Consider the following 18,336-nt stretch of genomic DNA (forward strand, 5'->3'; position numbering starts at 1 on the left):
TTCAACTTTTTGCCTGGCCACCTAAAACCTGCCGAGTTCATGTATAAGTCAATGGGAGCCGAAATGTTGGATGAGATGCTGTATCAATGAAAGAGCATAATTTCACAAATTACAGAGAGTGCTGATCCTTCGTTTGTTTATATTACAGGTATAGGATCCCTTATCCGGAAACCCGCTATCCAGAAAGCTCTGAATTACGACATGGCTGTCTCATTTTCTCCAAATAATCCAAATTTTTAAAAAATTATTTCCTTTTTTCTGTTATAATAAAACAGCATCTTGTACTTGATCCCAACTAAGATATAATTAATCCTTATTGGAAGCAAAACCAGCCTATTGGGTTTATTAAGGGGCAGATTTACTAAGGGTCGAATATCGAGGGTTAATTAACCCTCGATATTCGACTAGGAACTCAAATCGTTCGACTTCGAATATCGAAGTCGAACGATTTAGCGCTAATCCTACGATCGAATGATCGAAGGATTATTCGTTCGATCGAACGATTAAATCCTTCGAATCGAACGATTCGAAGGATTTTAATACAACGATCGAAAGAATATCCTTCGATCAAAAAAACGCAGGCAAGCCTATGGGGACCTTCCCCATAGGCTAACATTGACTTCGGTAGCTTTTAGCTGCCGAAGTAGGGGGTCGAAGTTTTTCTTAAAGAGACAGTACTTCGATTATCGAATGGTCGAATAGTCAAATGATTTTTAGTTCGAATCGTTCGATTCGAAGTCGAAGTAGTAGTCGAAGGTCGAAGTAGCCCATTCGATGGTCGAAGTAGCCAAAAAAACACTTCGAAATTCGAAGTTTTTGTAATTTGAATCCTTCACTCGAGCTTTGTAAATGTGCCCCTTAATGTTTAAATGAATTTCTAGTAGACATGACTTAAGGGATGAAGACCCAAATTACGGAAAGATCCGTTATCCGGAAACCCCCAGGTCCCGAGCATTCTGCATAACAGGTCCCATACCTGAATAACTGTTGATCGTGCAAAACTTTAAACTCAAGTGCGGGCACTTCTGGACTAATATATATATATATATATATATATATATATATATATATATATATATATATATATATATATATATATATATATATATATATATATATATATATATATATATATATAAATATATATAAATATATATATATAAAATATATATATATATATATATATATATATATATATATAAATAAATATATATATATAAATATATATATATATATATATATATATATATAAATAAATATATATATATATAAATAAATATATATTAATATATAATATTATAAAAATATATTATAAATATATAATAATATATATCATAAAACTATATAAATAAATTATAATATATATATATATAAAATAAAATAGGTTTGTCCTGGCTAACATGTCATTTACTTTGGTGCTGCACAAGAAAGGCAGACTTTGGCACAGTCTATATAAATCTCCTGCCCATTTTCCAGCATGCCATGAAAATCTATTTTGGAGTAAAACATATTTCAGACAATTACTTTCGGTACTCATCAGTAAACACAGTGGGACACTATAGTTTTCATTTGGCAAAAAGCATGAGGGGGAGCAGATTAAGATCATAAAACTAAACATTTTCCATGGGACAGCATGACTAATTTTGTCTGCTAAGCTCACATTTCTGAGGCAGGCGGTGCAGCTTGGATACAGTGACGGCGATGTATTAAAACAATATGAAAAGAAAGTGTACTGTGAAAGGGATAGTTAGGTCCATAAATATTTGGACAGAGACAACGTTTTTTTTCAAAATTTTCCACAATGAATTTTTAATGAAACAACTCAGATGCAGACTTTCAGCTTTAATTCAGTGGGTTGAACAAAAAGATTGCATAAAAATGTGAGGAACTAAAGACTTTTTTTAACACAATCACTTCATTTCAGGGGCTCAAAAGTATTTAGACAAATTAAAAAAACTGAAAATAAAATGTTAATTTTTAATACTTGGTTGAAAACCCTTTGCTGGCAATGACAGCCTGAAGTCTTGAACTCATGGACATCACCAGATTCTGGGTTTCCTCCTTTTTAATGCTCTGTTTGTTTGTGGGTCTTTCTGTCCCAAGTTTAGTCTTCAACACGTGAAATGCAGCTCAATTGGGTTCAGATCAGGTGACTGACTTGGCCATTCAATAATATTCCACTTCTTTGCTTTAATAAACTCCTGGGTTGCTTTGGCTGTATGTTTTGGCTCATTATGAAACGCCTCCCAATCAATGTGACTGCATTTAGCTGGATTTGAGCAGACAGTGTCTCTGAACAGCTCAGAATTCATTCTTGTGCTTCTGTCCTGTGTCACATCATGGATAAACACTAGTGTCCCAGTGCCACTAAGGCGTTAGTTCCTCACATTTTTATGCAATCTTTTTGTTTAACCCATTGAATTAAAGATGAAAGTCTGCAGTTCAACTGCATCTGAGTTGTTTCATTTAAAATTCATTGTGGTCATGTACAGAACCAAAATTAGAAAAAAAAGTTGTCTCTGTCCAAATATTTATGGACCCTACTGCAACTGGTACTTCATTATGGGCCAAGGTACTACAAGAGTTGTACAGAATAATAATCAAAATAACACATATAATTTGTGTTCATGAAAAGTAATGTTTCATATTAAAGTCTATCCCCCCCCCCCAGGAAATAATCATAGTTTTTGATGTGCATCATCCAGGTCATGGTAAATATATAGTTATTATTAAATCAACTGGACTTACTGTATTTTATTTTTCCTTAAAGACGTTTCACTAGTCATCCTCAATTTATCAATGGCCCAATAGCACTCCTCTCCTCTTTGTTGCCGCTGCCCAGTACCCAGGGATCAAATTGAAACTTAAAAAGACTCCAAAACAGAGCTGGGCCAGGCAACCTGGCCGGTCCCGGCACCAGCTGGAAGCGCGCATGCGTGCAAATTGTCGCTCGCACGTATGGTTGAATTGACGATCGCGCATGTGCAAACTACCACTTGCGCGCAAGCACGAATGGACGGAGAGAGAGAGGGGACCGGCTTAAGGGTAGGCAGCAGAGAAGGTACATGCCTGGTGCCCCCCCAGCTTTGCGCTCTAGGCATGTGTCTACTCTGCCTACCTCTAGAGACGGCCCTGCTCCAAAGCCCCAAGATCATTGCCCAAAAATAGATTTTACTTCTGTATGTTCCTGGGTGTAATTTCATCTGCTATTTTATGTTTTTGACCTCGGCTTTGACTATCGACTACAAATACAGTTGCTGCCTGAGCTGACCTATTGCCTGAAGATGACCACCAACCTCGTTTGGAGACTTCCTCCAGTCTATTCCAGTCAACCCAGTTAAAGCCTGGGGTCTCTTAAACAGTGCTCTCCTTACAAGTCTTCCTCTTTGTTTGTCCCACCTACTCTAGCCTAAATCCCTATATTGTGTATACTGTAAACACTCCAGGTTCTGCCTGGAAAGGCCAGCTTGTTTCGTTGTTGGGAGTTCCAAAATAATTTGATGGAACTGTAAGCTATCTATTCATCATAATCAAAAAAATTTTCATTGCTTGGATTTATTTTCCCCCTTGGCTTCCCCTTATCAAAACTCTTAGTTGGTTGTGACATAAGCATCTGTGTGCTTTATAGTCTGTCTAAGTGCGGTTATAAACAATGTACTATGCAGCTGTTACCAATTTGCTGTTCTGAGCTGCGTTAATATTACTCTGGCAGACACATAACTTGCCCCGATCATCCAAGCTAGACCGCAATGCAAACAAATTCTCTATTGCCTTGTGTAATTTGCACTCTTTGGGGGTTTTGTGCTGTGTGCTTTCAATCCGCAGACATGTGCATTACAAGAAATCGCACTGCGAATGAAAATACTTTTGGTTACCTTGATCTCGGCGACATTTTAGTTAAAGGAGGATATTCACCCAATTTCTAAATATGTTTTCTATTCTCTCTTAAAAGGCACATTTATATATGTAAATAGTGACTATTATCTAAGACTCATCTCCGGGGTCTTAAATGAAATGTTAACCTTATCCACCCAATGGTAATTTATACTCACCACAAGGAAGTCAAATATAGCAAGAAAAGATGGTGGTACCAAATCTTTAAATTGTGCTGGCTTCTTACTAGGTATAGGGGTTTATTCACTGATTGTATGGCATGAAAGCAAGGTAGGATTGGCACAAGGATATCCCACATTACACCTCCAAGTTCTCACTAGCTTCATGTATGGATAAACACACAATCAGTTTCATGAATTGGGGTCTCAGACAAAGATCCTGTTAGCTCCGCCGGCACTGAGGAATATTCAGTATAATATAAAATACTGTTTTAATGAATGACTTGCAGTGTAGGTAGCCAGTGATGGGCGAATTTATTCGCCAGGCGCGAATTCGCGGCGAATTTGCGTGATTCGCCGCCAGCGAATAAATTCGCAAATTTTTCGCCGGTTCGCAAATTTTTTGGCGAAGCGAAACGGCGCAAATTCGCCCATCACTACCAGTGAGAACTTTTACTGCTATATTTCTCCAATAAAAGCAATACATATAACTCTTTAATCACAGAACCTTACATTCTCCAAAGGACTGTAATGGTTCAGGTGCACATGTCCCAGACCCAGCTCGGATCCTCACAAATGCAGATTTTCAATTGTTAAGTAATTGAGAATCAGACCACCAATCAGACCCACCAATATGTGCTGCTGCCCTGAACCAGTAGCAGGAGAAGAATCATCAATTCAAATCAGAAGAAGTTGGTCCACAGGACCAACAACCAGTCGTATAAACTGTGGATGATTTTTGGATATTATGCTTATTTTACTTAACTGTATTTTAATTATGTTCCAAAGGTCACTGGTCAGTGGTCCTACTGAGCTTGCCTTCTTCTGATTTGAATCTGAACTTTTACCCAGCAGACTAAATTGGCAACAGATTAGTCACTAATTGCTAGTGAAAATGAGCACTTTCCATGTGGTCAAATGCAGAAATGAAGAACGGGTCTTGACTCATGTTCCAATGAGTTCTACAGATTAAGACATAGAATACATTGAACAAATGAAACAATGCAGAATATTGGTAAAGCTGCCCCCCCCCCTCCAACACTCAAAAATAAGCACATTGCACTGGCGGGTCTGTTTGGCAGTACACATGGTTTTTATACAACCAAAACTTGCCTCCAAGCATGAAATTCAAAACTAAGCTGCTTTGAGGCCACTGGGAGCAACATCCAAGGGGTTGGGGAGCAACATGTTACTCACAAGCTACTGGTTGGGGATCACTGGTCTATAGGGATAGGGTTAACTAGACCTGATACACATCTTAGACCTCCAGTAGAAAGAGAGGAATAAATGGACAACAAGTATGGATAAAAGGCACTAGACCTAGGATTATACAGTCCTAAATCACTCATTTTTGTACGTTGCTTAAGACACAAATAAATGTATGTATAACTTTATTTGTAAAGTGCTGTTAAAGGAGAAGGAAAGGTTAACACTAAGTAAGCTTTATCAGAAAGGTCTATATAAATACACCAGTAAACCATCAAAGTAATGCTGCTCTGAGTCCTCTGTCAAAAGAAACACCACATTTCTTTCCTTCTATTGTGTACTCATGGGCTTCTGTATGGGGGGGGGGAGTCTGGGCAGATTTGGTCAGAGTAGTTTTCAGAAAATAGTGAGAACCTTATGGATTTTGATAAATAACCTCCTAACAGTCTTTACACAGCAATAAAATAAATAATAATAATATATATTAGGGATGCACCGAATCCAGGATTCGGTTCGGGATTCGGCCAGGATTTGGCCTTTTTCAGCAGGATTCGGATTCGGACAAATCCTTCTGCCCGGCCAAACCGAATCTGATTCCTAATTTGCATATGCTAATTAGGGACAGGAGGGAAATCACATGACTTTTTGTCACAAAACAAGGAAGTAAAAAATGTTTTCTCCTTCCCACCCCTAATTTGCATATGCAAATTAGGATTCAGATTCGGTTTGGTTCGGCCAATTCTTTCACAAAGGATTCGGGGGTTCGGCCGATTCCAAAATAGTGGATTCGGTGCATCCCTAATATATATATATATATATATATTATATATATATTATATATATATTATATTATATATATATATATATATTATATATATATAATATATATATATTATATATCATATATATATATATATATACATAATATATATATAATATATATATATAATATATACTATATATATATCATATATACTATATATATATATATATATACATATATATATATATATATATACATATATATATATATATATATATACAATATATATATAATATATCATATATATATATATATACATATATATATATACATAGTATATATATATATATACAATATATATATATCTACATATATATATCATATATATATACATATATACTATATATATATACATATATATATACATAATAATTCATATATATATACATATATATATATAATACATTATATATTATAATATAATATACATATATATATATACATATATATATATATATATATATATATATATATATACATAATATATATATATAATATATATATATCATATATATATATAATATATATATATATTTGATAAAGGCTAGAGGGCTGTCACGACCAGTGCCCCAAACCTCACCTAGGAATGACTAGAAGGGCCACTGGGTTTATAAATAAGAGGGAGTAGACTGGTACGGATGTTTGCAGACAGAAAGGTTTATTTGCCAACATAAAGTAAAAGAACAACATACAGGCTCAGGAGTTCAAAGTAAAACAAAATTCCATGAACAGGTACACTTTAGCCAAAAAGGAAAACAAGAATCAGAATCGGGAACATCAGGAAGGGAGAGAGAGTAGTAGAACATTGTCAGACTGGAACGTAGAAACATAGGAACATAAAACCCAGCAGGTTTGAAGACCTATAAACTGGTAGGGGGAGGGGGAAGCCAGGGTCGGACTGGGCCAGCAGGACACCGGGAAAAAACCCAGTGGGCCCCGGCCCTCATGGCCCCCGCCGGCCCTGAGCCGCTCCCTCCAGCTGCCTCAGAAAGAAACATTTTTAACATCGCGGAACGTCGCGTCTGTTACGCATGCGCAGTGCGTCTATTCTGCATGCGCGTCACTTTTACTGCTTTACTGCGTTCGTGGAGGTGTGCATCCCGGACATGGGTCTGCCATTCAGGAGGGGGCCCCAAGGACTGCTGGGAGGGGGGCCCTGAGACAGCAGCCCAATGGGCCATGGGTCCCACAGTCCAACCCTGGTGAAAGCTCATTCAAGGTTTAAATAAGGGCCCTCTGCTGGGAGCTAATTAGACAATAGGCTGCACCTGCCAGTTAATGCAGAGCAGCTAAAATAATTAGCAGCGCCAGTGCTAACTATAGAGACCTCAATACAGGGTAAGCCTAGCACTCTAATCTGCCTGAATAGTAAAGCAGTAAGGCAACAGGCACAATACAAAAAGTCCCTGGTTCAAATCCAGCAGTGGGATGTTTCCTTACAAGTGCAAGCTGAAAAAACATCACTTCTTTTCAATAAATCACCTTTTCTCTTTTTTAAACCTGAGAGTGAGGACATTTTTTTTTCAATTATTCTACATTTTATGAATGAACCCAGGCACTTAGGTTTTTTTGTGACGTGAGTGCCGGCTTATTTTGATGTTTTATATATATATTCTTGACTTCTTTATAAAAGGACTGGGGAGATGCCAAGTGTTGGTTAGATCTGTAAATTAGGAAAGATCTAGTGCAACAGAAATGTGTGAAATACAGTTATGTATATAGATATGTAGCTGTGACGTCTTACAGAATCTGTCTTTATTATGGCACAAAACAAATACAAAATCTACCAGCCATGATGCTGCAATGAATGGAAACTGGTGTAGTGATTATTAATGGCAATGATATTATTTACCACCTCTTGCTTCCACCATGCTATAGCAATCCCTTGTTCCGGTCTCATAGCACTTTATCAAAGAAATCCCTCTTAGATCAGGCTTCCTGCATGTTAATGTTGACAGCTGTATAATCCTGGAACATTTATCATATTTATAGACGCTTTGTGGCTGATGCTTTATGAGACAATGCTGCCACCTAGTGCCACTTTGTTAAAATCACAGAAGGTGTGAAATGGCAGAGCAGATCCCACAGGTATGGGACCTGTTATCCAGAATGCTCGAGACCTCGGATTTTCCGGATAACGGAGCTTTCAATCATTTGGATCTTCATACCTTAATTCTACTAGAAAATCATGTTAACAATAAATAAACCCAATAGGCTGGTTTTGCTTCCAATAAGGATTCATTATATTTTAGTTGGGATCAAGTACAAGCTACTGTTTTATTATTATTACAGAGATATTTTAAAAATGTGGATTATTTCATTATAATACACAAAAGCCATGAATATCTTGTAAATTATATCCTTATAAACGGTGAGTAGTGATGTCATCAGTTATAAAAGGTGAGTTCTGATGTCATTTCTGTCACATGACTCACTGAAATTTGTGTATTATAATAAATAAAGTACCCCCTCTTGTAAAATATAAGGATATTATAAGTTACCTCGGAGTTCCATGACCTGTATAAAAACACTCGGCCTTCGGCCTCGTGTTTTTATAGGGTCATGAAACTCCTCGGTAACTTATAATATCCTTATATTTTACAAGAGGGGGTACTTTATTCACTATATAATGGAGTCTGTGGGAAATGGCCTTTCTGTAATTCGGAGCTTTCTGGAAAACATATTAAAATGATGGTTAACACAGTAGCTAAGTCTATATGAGTAGTGATGGACGAATTTGCGCCGTTTCGCTTCGCCGAAAAATTCGCGAAACGGCGAAAAATTCGCGAAACGTCTCGTTTTTGACGCCGGCGCCCGTTTTTGATGCCGGCGCCCGTTTTTCCGACGCCGGCGCCCGTTTTTGACGCCGGCGTCCGTTTTTGACACCGGCGTCCGTTTTTCCGAAAAAAAAATGTTGACGCCGGCGAATTTTTTCCGCAAATTTTCACGGGCGTTTCGCGAATTTATTCGCTGGCGGCGAATCGCGCAAATTCGCCGCTAATTCGCGCCTGGCGAATAAATTCGCCATCACTATATATGAGTACTGAAGAGGTAGGGCAGCAAACTAGGGAAGCTGGGCCCAACATACAAAGTGCATTGAGTCCTTACTGTGTATTTGTATTTAGTGATTTGCAGTGAGCAAATTATGAGAGCAACAAGAACAGGCTGGGTATTTGGCAGTTATCTTATTTTTCTATGTACACAGAGTAAAAGAACACATTCTAATTATATCTTAGATATTCCAGCATTGGGTGTCCTTCCATTGCCCAGTGTAAGTCACCAGTCTTGTGCCTGCTTAGCCCAACAGCTGATACATGTGCTCATCATCTTGTCTCTGGAGATACAGAGTTTGCATCTTAATAATTTTAGACAAATTAATATCCTCTTCATTTGATCTGCAGTAGATCTTCTGGTGGTTCCTGTATCACAATAGGTTTATTCCTAGACTGTACCAAAACATTAACCAACCACATGTCAAGAAGGAGAGAATGGTCCACTCTGAGTCTATTTAAGACTTTGTTTCAAGTTACCCTTTAGTGCGAAAAGGAATTTAGGCTTAATAAAATCCAGGACCACGTCATTATCTCCCTCATGACATGGAGTTGGATGACATCTCTGTAGAGGAGATACAGTATGTCCTGAGATTATGGCTTGTGTACATTTTCCTTTGAAGCAACATACAATACATGTTCATATGACATAGGAGCAAGAAAGCAGCACCCCTCACTTTTTAGGCTAGATAACACTTGGGGCAAATTTTTGCCAGCGTCACCCCTCGCACCACTTCGCCAGGCGCAAATGCTATCTTTGATGCTCTTTTCTGTTGCTAGCAATACATTGTTAAAGCTTCTCTGCATCACTTGATTGCTCACAACAACAAGGCCAATCTTGTGGTTAATCGTCCCTGCCAAGGGTTTACATTCCTCCTGGGGTAGACAGTTGCACCAAAGTAGCAGGTGATAAGAAAAATGCTCAGAGACTTCACATTGTCCTCTGAGAGACGCAGATTATTTAGAACAGTGTTGTAAACCTGCTTTATTTTCTCATTCAGGCTTTTTAGTTTAAGTATGGAAGCAAGTCTTGGCAGGTCTTTCTCCAAGAAAGACCCAGGGCATCCACAGTATAACTAAACAAGAGATCCTGATCCAGTGGTGGAAAGATGTTGGAGCAATGGTAAAAAGGGTTCATTTTGCACTTTTGATATTCATGCAAAGTGGTGTACAGTTATCACATAAACAACAAAACAAGCACTTGTAGTTTTTTATTTGCCCATAACCAATAGGGGCACCTAGAATGCAATATTTAGCCCATGATTTTGTTGAAGCCGAGCAGTTTTGCAGGATTTGGACTCTATGGAAACTGATCATTTTTTTCCCAGATAAAACTAGATGTGCAAATCTAAGTACACAAATTTGATTTTAGCTGTGGTTCCATATTTGACTCCGAATTTGGCATTTGGTTAATTCAAAAATTACGGATTTGATACATTCCCAAACCAACTGGGTACACTGGGGTTTTGTATGTATAATGCACCAACATCTGGAGTCAAAAATGTTTTTCTTCTGCTTGGGTTGACATCCTAAACTTGGTTTAAGGTTCTCTCCCTTGTTTCCTTGTAGGCTGCTCTCCATAGACCTTCAAATAGCTCATTCTTGCCATGTGTATTGTAACCTTTTCAAGTGAAAAATCTGGTCCAGAGTAAATGGCAATGAAATGTCTGGACCTTTGCTTTCTACTTGCTCAAGGGACCAAAATAGCTTAACCAAACAAAGGAAGGTTCTCCACATACATAGAGCTCAAGTAGAGATGAAATAGCACCCAACTGCTGCCTTGCATCATAAGTTCTTGCCGCCTTACCACTGCTGTGATTTGGGGTTGCTTATTTTCAGTGTTTATTATTATCAATTATTATTGTCAAATTAAAATTATTTGCTCAGAGAATGTCTTATGCACAGTTGTAAAATGTGCACCAGGTCTGGAAACCCATAGTAGCCAGTTAGATGTTTTCTTTCGAAGGCAAACATCAGAGTAAACGCACATTTTAAGATGAACTACCCATTTTCCATAAAGGAAAATGAGAAAATATAAGAAAGGTGTGAAGTTATTTACAAGGAACACGTGTATATGAGCAATATGCTAACTATGAGTATATGTGCCCTACCTTCAACCTTGAGATTTGCTATTTCTTATTGGAATTCTAATCTGAGATTGTCATGATGAATAAGTGCTTGGTCTTTATTTCTGAAGTGCGTATTATTTTGTTCACCTGGTTTCCATCAGATATTTCCATGCCTCGCTCTGTCCTTCTTGTTTCACCATAGAATCTCCCTGCAGAGCCAGACGTGGATTCAGCTCATCTGCTGCTTTCTGTAGGAAGTCAAATGGACCCTGTAGATCCTCCAGTCTCTGTTCCAGCCTAACAAAAAATTAAGCAATTAAACCTTTCCTAAAGGAGAAGCAACCCCAAAAGTTAAAGAAAAACCCTACCCCCTAGCCTACATAGACCCCCTCTCTCCTCTGCCCAGCCTTAGTCTTACCCCAGGCAAATTCCCTGTAAGACGCGTCTCTCTTTGCTAGCCAGTGCGCAGGCGTGATCACAACGTCATCTTCATGCGCCGATTTTGAATTTTGTCGCCAAGATATCTTTAAAAGGCCAGTCCACCATTTTGCAAGTGCCCAAGCTGGCTTCAGTTTATCTGTACCTGCTCAAGAGTTATACTAACTTCTGATTTCCTGGTTTTTGACTCCTGCCTGACCCGCGACTACGTTTTCTGCCCCCTGCCTTGAACTCTTCACCTGTATTGACTACGCCTTCTCTAAATCCTGCTGTCCCTCCCTTATGGACTTCTTTCAAACTTCCTTGTTGGATTCCGCAGCAGAAAGCCGGGGGCCGCAAAAGGGCGTCGTTGAACACCGGATCCCACAGGGTCCTCCTGTGCGTCCACAAGGTACAGTCACCGACCAAGGTTCCTGACAACGTGGTCGTTACATTCCCCTAACGTTTTCTGACCCCTCGGTGCAGATTCAAGGATCGGAGTTCATGGGCGCCATCTTCAGGCGCTTCGGTAATCTTTGGAATGAGACCGGCGATTTGGCGATTTTGTGTGGTTGTCGCGAAACAGTAAAATTGCTCCGACTGCGCATGCGCCCTTCTGTCGGTCTTATTCCGAAGATTACCAAAGAAAAGAAGATGGTGCCCGTGAACTCCACTGGACAGAATCTGCACGGAAGGGTAAGTAAAGACTTAGGGGCATTTGCCCGGGGTAACACTTTGGCTGGGGGAGGGGGGTCTATGTAGGGTAGGGTTTTTTAACTTTCGGTTTGCTTCTCCTTTAATATCAGCCTCCTAATTCTGTTTTCTTGCAGTGCTACAACAACCCTAGCGCCTTCAACACAACATGAGAGATAGCACTCGCATGCCTATAATTTATATCCCAATATAAACTTTTATTCACTATGATCATAACACACTTGAGTGATACTGAGGCTGGAGACTATCAACACCTTACACCTGTGCTCCCTATAGACACATGAAATTAAATGCCCATACAATTCTTTTATAAACCCTACTTCACCTTATTGCGAGTCAGAGGCCAGTGTGATTTGTAGGGTCTTGGCAATGAAACTTACAGCTGCTCCAGGCTCTTAATGGAAGACTGCATTATCACTGTCGGATTTATCGGTGGGAGTAAGAGGTTGGGTGTGTGATATTAGAATTTTTTGGCAAACAACTAACATCAAAAGGCCATTAGAAGGAATAGGATAATGCTAGTAAATGCTGAGCACGTGCCATTTGGCTTATGGGAACAGCCACTCAAAATGTACTCTTTTATGCTCAAAGAATATAAATGCTGAACACAACAAAATAATCTCCATAAAACTGCAGTTTGATAAGACTTTTAAGCAGAGATGTATGAGTGCACTGCGTTTATAAGGGATACACGTAATTAACCCTCAAGAGAAATTGATCTTTGAAAGCTGCGGCCAATCATATGGATCATTTCCTGCAATTCTGTGAGTGTGTGTGTACAGGGCTCATTTAATACTGTGAGCACTTATTGGGATATTTTAATGCTATTTCCATTGCTTATTATATTGACAAGAGTTTAACACATGTGCTCAGCATCTGGGGCAACATTTCAGTTATATGATTCTTGATGCGAGTATAAGGCTGTGAGTCTACATGGCTGTAAAGCTGTGATTCTTCAATCACCTTTTGGTGCATGAAAAGTACATGTCATTTTTCAAAGACATTTGTTACAAATTATGGAGCAAATCCGACAAGCCCAACAAGTGACAATTCAAATTACATGTAATTTATGCAGATAATATCTGTAAGACAGGCAGTGCAAACCTGAATAATAAGAAGGGGCAAACCAAGGGGTCCAAACTTAAAGGCATTGTTCAGTGTAAAAATAAAAACTGGGTATAAATAAAAAATGTTTCTAATATAGTTAGTTAGCCAAAAATGTAATGTATAAAGGCTGGAGTGACTGGATGTGTAACATAATAGCCAGAACACTACTTCCTGCTTTTCAGCTCTCTTGGTTTCCACTGATTGGTTACCAGGCAGTAACCAATCAGTGACCAATCTGAGCTGAATGCTGAGGATCAATTGCAAACTCACTGAACAGTTATGTCCCATGTGGCCCCCCTTAAAGTCGCTGATTAACTCAGAGTTAGAGAGCTGAAAAGAAGGAAGTAGTGTTCTGTTCTGTTACACATCCAGTCACTACAGCCTTTATACATTACATTTTTGGCTAAATAACTATATTACAAACATTTTTTATTTTGCACAGCCTATCTACAGTGTTTACCCAGTCTGTATTTTTACAATAAACTGTTCCTTAAGGTCAAAATTATTCTGATAATAGGCTGTACATACTTACATATTCAGGGGTGTTGCTGTTAGGCTCTGCTGGAATTTGAGGCAGGGACCTTTGGGTTTCTGGCTCAATGCTTTAAAGTGGACCTGTCACCCAGACACAAAAAGCTGTATGATAAAACTCCTTTTCAAATTAAACATGAAATCCAATTTCTATTTTTTATTAAAGCATTTATAGTTGTTGTAAGTTCATTTAAAAATCTCAGCTGTCAATCAAATATTGTCTGCCCCTCCTCTATGCCCTGGGCATAGAGGCGGGACAGACAATTACTTTCACTTTCCATTCAGCACTTCTTACATGTCACTGCTCTCCCCACATTCCCCCATTCTCTTTACCATTTAATTGTGTAGCCAGGGCATGGGGATGGACATCAGGTCCCCCATTCTGGTGCACAAACAAGATTCTGAGATGATACAAGGCTTGTCTTAATAACAGTGTCCACAAAATGGCGGCTGCCTACTTGCTATAATTATGAATTCCCAGAATGAAGGAAACAAGATTCAGATAATTTATATAGTGTAATTAAAGTTCATTTTGCTGGACTGATGTGATAAAATAGGATTATGAATATTTTTTTTTTGGATGACAGGTCCCCTTTAACCACTGGTCTAGGTGAGCAGCCTGTAGGCTTGCTCGCTATATGTTACCTGGCCTTCGCAGCCCTAACCCAGCAGCAGTGACGGACTGGCCCACCGGGATACCAGGAAAACTCCCGGTGGGCCCAGGTGTCAGTGGGCCCTCATGCTGCTAAACACTTGGCCTATTTCATAGCCATTTCTATGAGAACAAATTGGGTTTAACTTTTGGGTTGAATACTCCTTTAATAATAATAATACAAAAGGTTATTTAGTGTGTTTATTAAACAATCACTACACTTTTGAATATATAGCATAATATAGTGATTCTGAGCGTAATTTTTTTCAAAGGGGTGGTAAGTAACTAAAATCAAGTTTGGGAAAACAGAACCAAAGGCTTCCATATCCATTAATCCAATAGCTCTGAGGGGTGGGAGAGAATGGTACGGTCATAGAAGGGAGTGAAGGGGCCAAAAGAGGAGGCAGCAGAGGCCGTAATGAAACGGGGAGGGAGTTTGTAGCTGAGAGAGGTCTTGTGCACTCTGTGCCGGCTCATATCTGGCTGCGTTGGACTTAACCCTGAGACGTTTAGGAGGGCTATGGTTGAACGTCCGGAAACATTTGGAATGAGGCGTGTCTGTGAACAAGGAAAGCCAGACTGAAAAAACTATTTCTGGTAATGCGGGCCACAATTCATTCTATAGAAATGACACAAAACTACCAAAGGCTAGTCAGACATTTTCCACAAATAGATTACTGTATACCTCAAGAGTTTGGCGAATTTGCATACGAAGGGAAGTTAAATTTCAATGGACGTATATGTTGCGACAAATACATTACCTTACAAGCCCAGGGAATCTTAATAAAATAAAAGAGAGTTGTTATATTGCCCTACACATGAGCCCAGTGTATAGTTTATGTGCCATATGTTAGGAAACGCGTATCCTAAAAAAAATCTTTTGCAGCCTGAAAAACGGAAAAGTCGTCTAGCGTTTTTTAGGGAAAATGTACTAATTTTTTTCAAGGAACTCCTATCTACTCTGTTGCACTTCACCTGGTCTGAGGTGGCGAAGGCAAGTCTGGCGCAAGAGGTAACGTTCAGTAAAATCCGCATCTTAGTGAATTTGCGTAGTTACGTCCATTCGCAAATTCGCCTGGCGTTAGAGTGCGAAGTATTGCAACAGTCTATCTCCTTCACTGGTGAATTTTCGCCAGCACTAATCACTTCACTTAGTAAATTTGCCCCCATAAGTCATTGAGGGAGAAAGAACTAGGGATTCAGTATTTCAGCAGGATTCAGATTCACCTGAATCCTTCTTCCAGGCCAAACCAAATCTAAATTCTAATTTGCATATGCAAATTAGTGGTGGAGGGAAATCATGTGACTTTTTGTCACAAAACAACGAACAAAACAAGGAAGTAAAAAATATTAGCTTGGTGTGACATCACTTCCTGCCTGAGTTTCTCTCTCTGCTCACTCATAGCTCTGGGCTCAGATTACAGCAGGGAGAGGAGGAGGGAGAGAGGAGCAAACTGAGCATGCTCAAGCCCCAGCCCTGGAGGTTTAAGCTGAAAACAGGAAGTCTGATACAGAAGCCTATGTGTACACAATAGAAGGAAAGAAATGCTGTGGTTCTTTTGACAGAGGACTCAGAGTAACATTGCTTTGAGGGTTTACTGGTGTATTTATATAGTCCTTGATAAAGCTTACTTAATTTAAGACTTTTCTTCTCATTTAAACAACTAACTCCTCATTTGCTAGCAGCTAGTAATGGGTGAATAAATTTGTCAGACATGAATTTGCGGCCAATTTCCACGTTTCGCTGCTGGCAAATACATTTGCGAAACTTCTGCGGCGTCAAAAATTTGAATGTGTGTCTGAAAAGTCGCTCGCGTGAAAACCATTGCGCGTCAACAGTATTTGGACTCCCATTGACTTTGATCCGGGCGTCAAAATTGACACGGGCATCAAAATTCGAGTTTCACAAATTTTTTTGCGAAACGGGAGAGATTTGCCCATCACTGCTAGCAGCTAAGAAAATTGTTATTTGGAATATGTTTGAAATACAGTTCGTATTGATGCAGAGGAACGTGAGCTTTTTCCATTTATAGAAACTGAAGTATTTAAAATGGGCTTAGCCAACTGTAATGCTTCTAGTTCTTCAGTTTTGTATGAATCACTCCCCGAGCCTTTGTGCTTGGTCCAGCTGTGCAAAAAGAGTGGGCATCTGAAAAAAGCTCCATTGCCTGCGATTTAATTTGTACGTAGACAGGGTTACAAACTGTTTTTCAATGATTTTATTATTATAAAGCTAAAATTGAGTTTTCAAGCTCCTTTTTCTCTCCTGGCTGGAGTTCTTTTGGGCACTCCCTGCTTAAAAGTACAAATACTCTATTTCTTCTCCCTCTCTTTTTTTTTTTTTATTCAAAAGGTTTGTTAAGATTAAATATTAAGATCAGCGATGGTCGTATTTGACCAGTTTGGCGAAAAAACGAACCGAAAGGCGAATTTTGACGCCTGCGTCAATTTTGACACCAGCGTTAAAGTCAATGGGCGTCCAAATAATGTTGATGTGCGACAGTTTTGACGAGAGTGACTTTTCCGGTGGGTGTGCAAAATTTTTGACGCTTGCGAATTGTCGCGCCAGCTTTGTGAATTTATTTGCTGCGGAAAAATATGGAAATTCGCTGGCAAATTTATTCGCCCACATTTTCATTTTCTATGTAAAAATATGGGTGTAATAATTAAATGGATGAACCTTTATATTTGAGGTATTCGAGATTTTTTTTTCCATGATTGTACTCAACTGGGTTATTTTTAATAGTCAGATTTTTTAACAAATAAGCACACTGTAAAAAACTCACAAATGTCAATTTTTTTTAAAAAAAAAAATTTAATTAGCCGATTAATGTTTCAGAAATTAGAACTATTCCTGCTTTATAAGCTATTTCAGCAATTATTTGCTAGCTTTTTCCATTTCAACAAAACCTTAATGAATTAGCTTTTTGACTTCATATTTTGTAATTTAATTTAATAAGACATGACGTGAAACACAACTTAGTACATGTACTTGTAGATAAATTCATTTAGCATGTTCTTTGTAATTATGAACAAAACGGCTTATTTTCCCCTCTCAACCACCAACCATGTGTCATAATGTCTCTTTATGACATATTAATTAAAGCACAACATAATCCATTAGGCTCAAAATTGAAATTTAATGAAAATTGTATTTTTGAGACTTGTAAGAATACAATAAAATTATTGAAACATTGCAATTCTCCACTGTGTTGTTTAAGCATGTTTGTCTAATTACAAGTATAAGTATGAGACCTATTATGCAGAATGCTTGGGACCTGGGTTATTCCGGATAACAGATAACTTTCCGCCATTTGGGTCTTCTTACCTTGGGGGCAGATTTTTCAAGGGTCGAATTTCGAAGTAATGCGAGTTTTTATGAACTCCCATAACTTCGAAATCCAAATAAAAAAAGACCAACCGAAATTTATTAAAAAAAAAATTAAAACATTTGCAGGTGAATAGGCTGTATTAGATTGTTCGAATCGAAGTAAGATCGTATTCGATCAAATTCGATTAGAAGTATTTTCAAAAAAAACCTTTGATTTTTCAAAGTCCACCAATTGACTCCAGATAGGTTCTAGGAGACCCCCATAAGCTAAAACAGCAATTCTTCAGGTTTTAGATGGCGAATGGTCGAAGTTGAAGTTTTAAAGAGACAGTACATGAATAATATTCGCATCTTTAAATTTTTTTCAAATTTGAATAGAATTTG

General features: G+C 38.4%; 1 pseudogene; it reads right to left on the minus strand.

Annotated features, from left to right (window-relative positions):
* Positions 1-9,585: 9,585 nt before the first annotated feature.
* Positions 9,586-18,011, minus strand: LOC108704434 (annotated as a pseudogene).
* Positions 18,012-18,336: the final 325 nt, after the last annotated feature.

This window comes from Xenopus laevis, chromosome 8S (assembly GCF_017654675.1).
Source record: "Xenopus laevis strain J_2021 chromosome 8S, Xenopus_laevis_v10.1, whole genome shotgun sequence".
NCBI classification, from domain to species: domain Eukaryota; kingdom Metazoa; phylum Chordata; class Amphibia; order Anura; family Pipidae; genus Xenopus; species Xenopus laevis.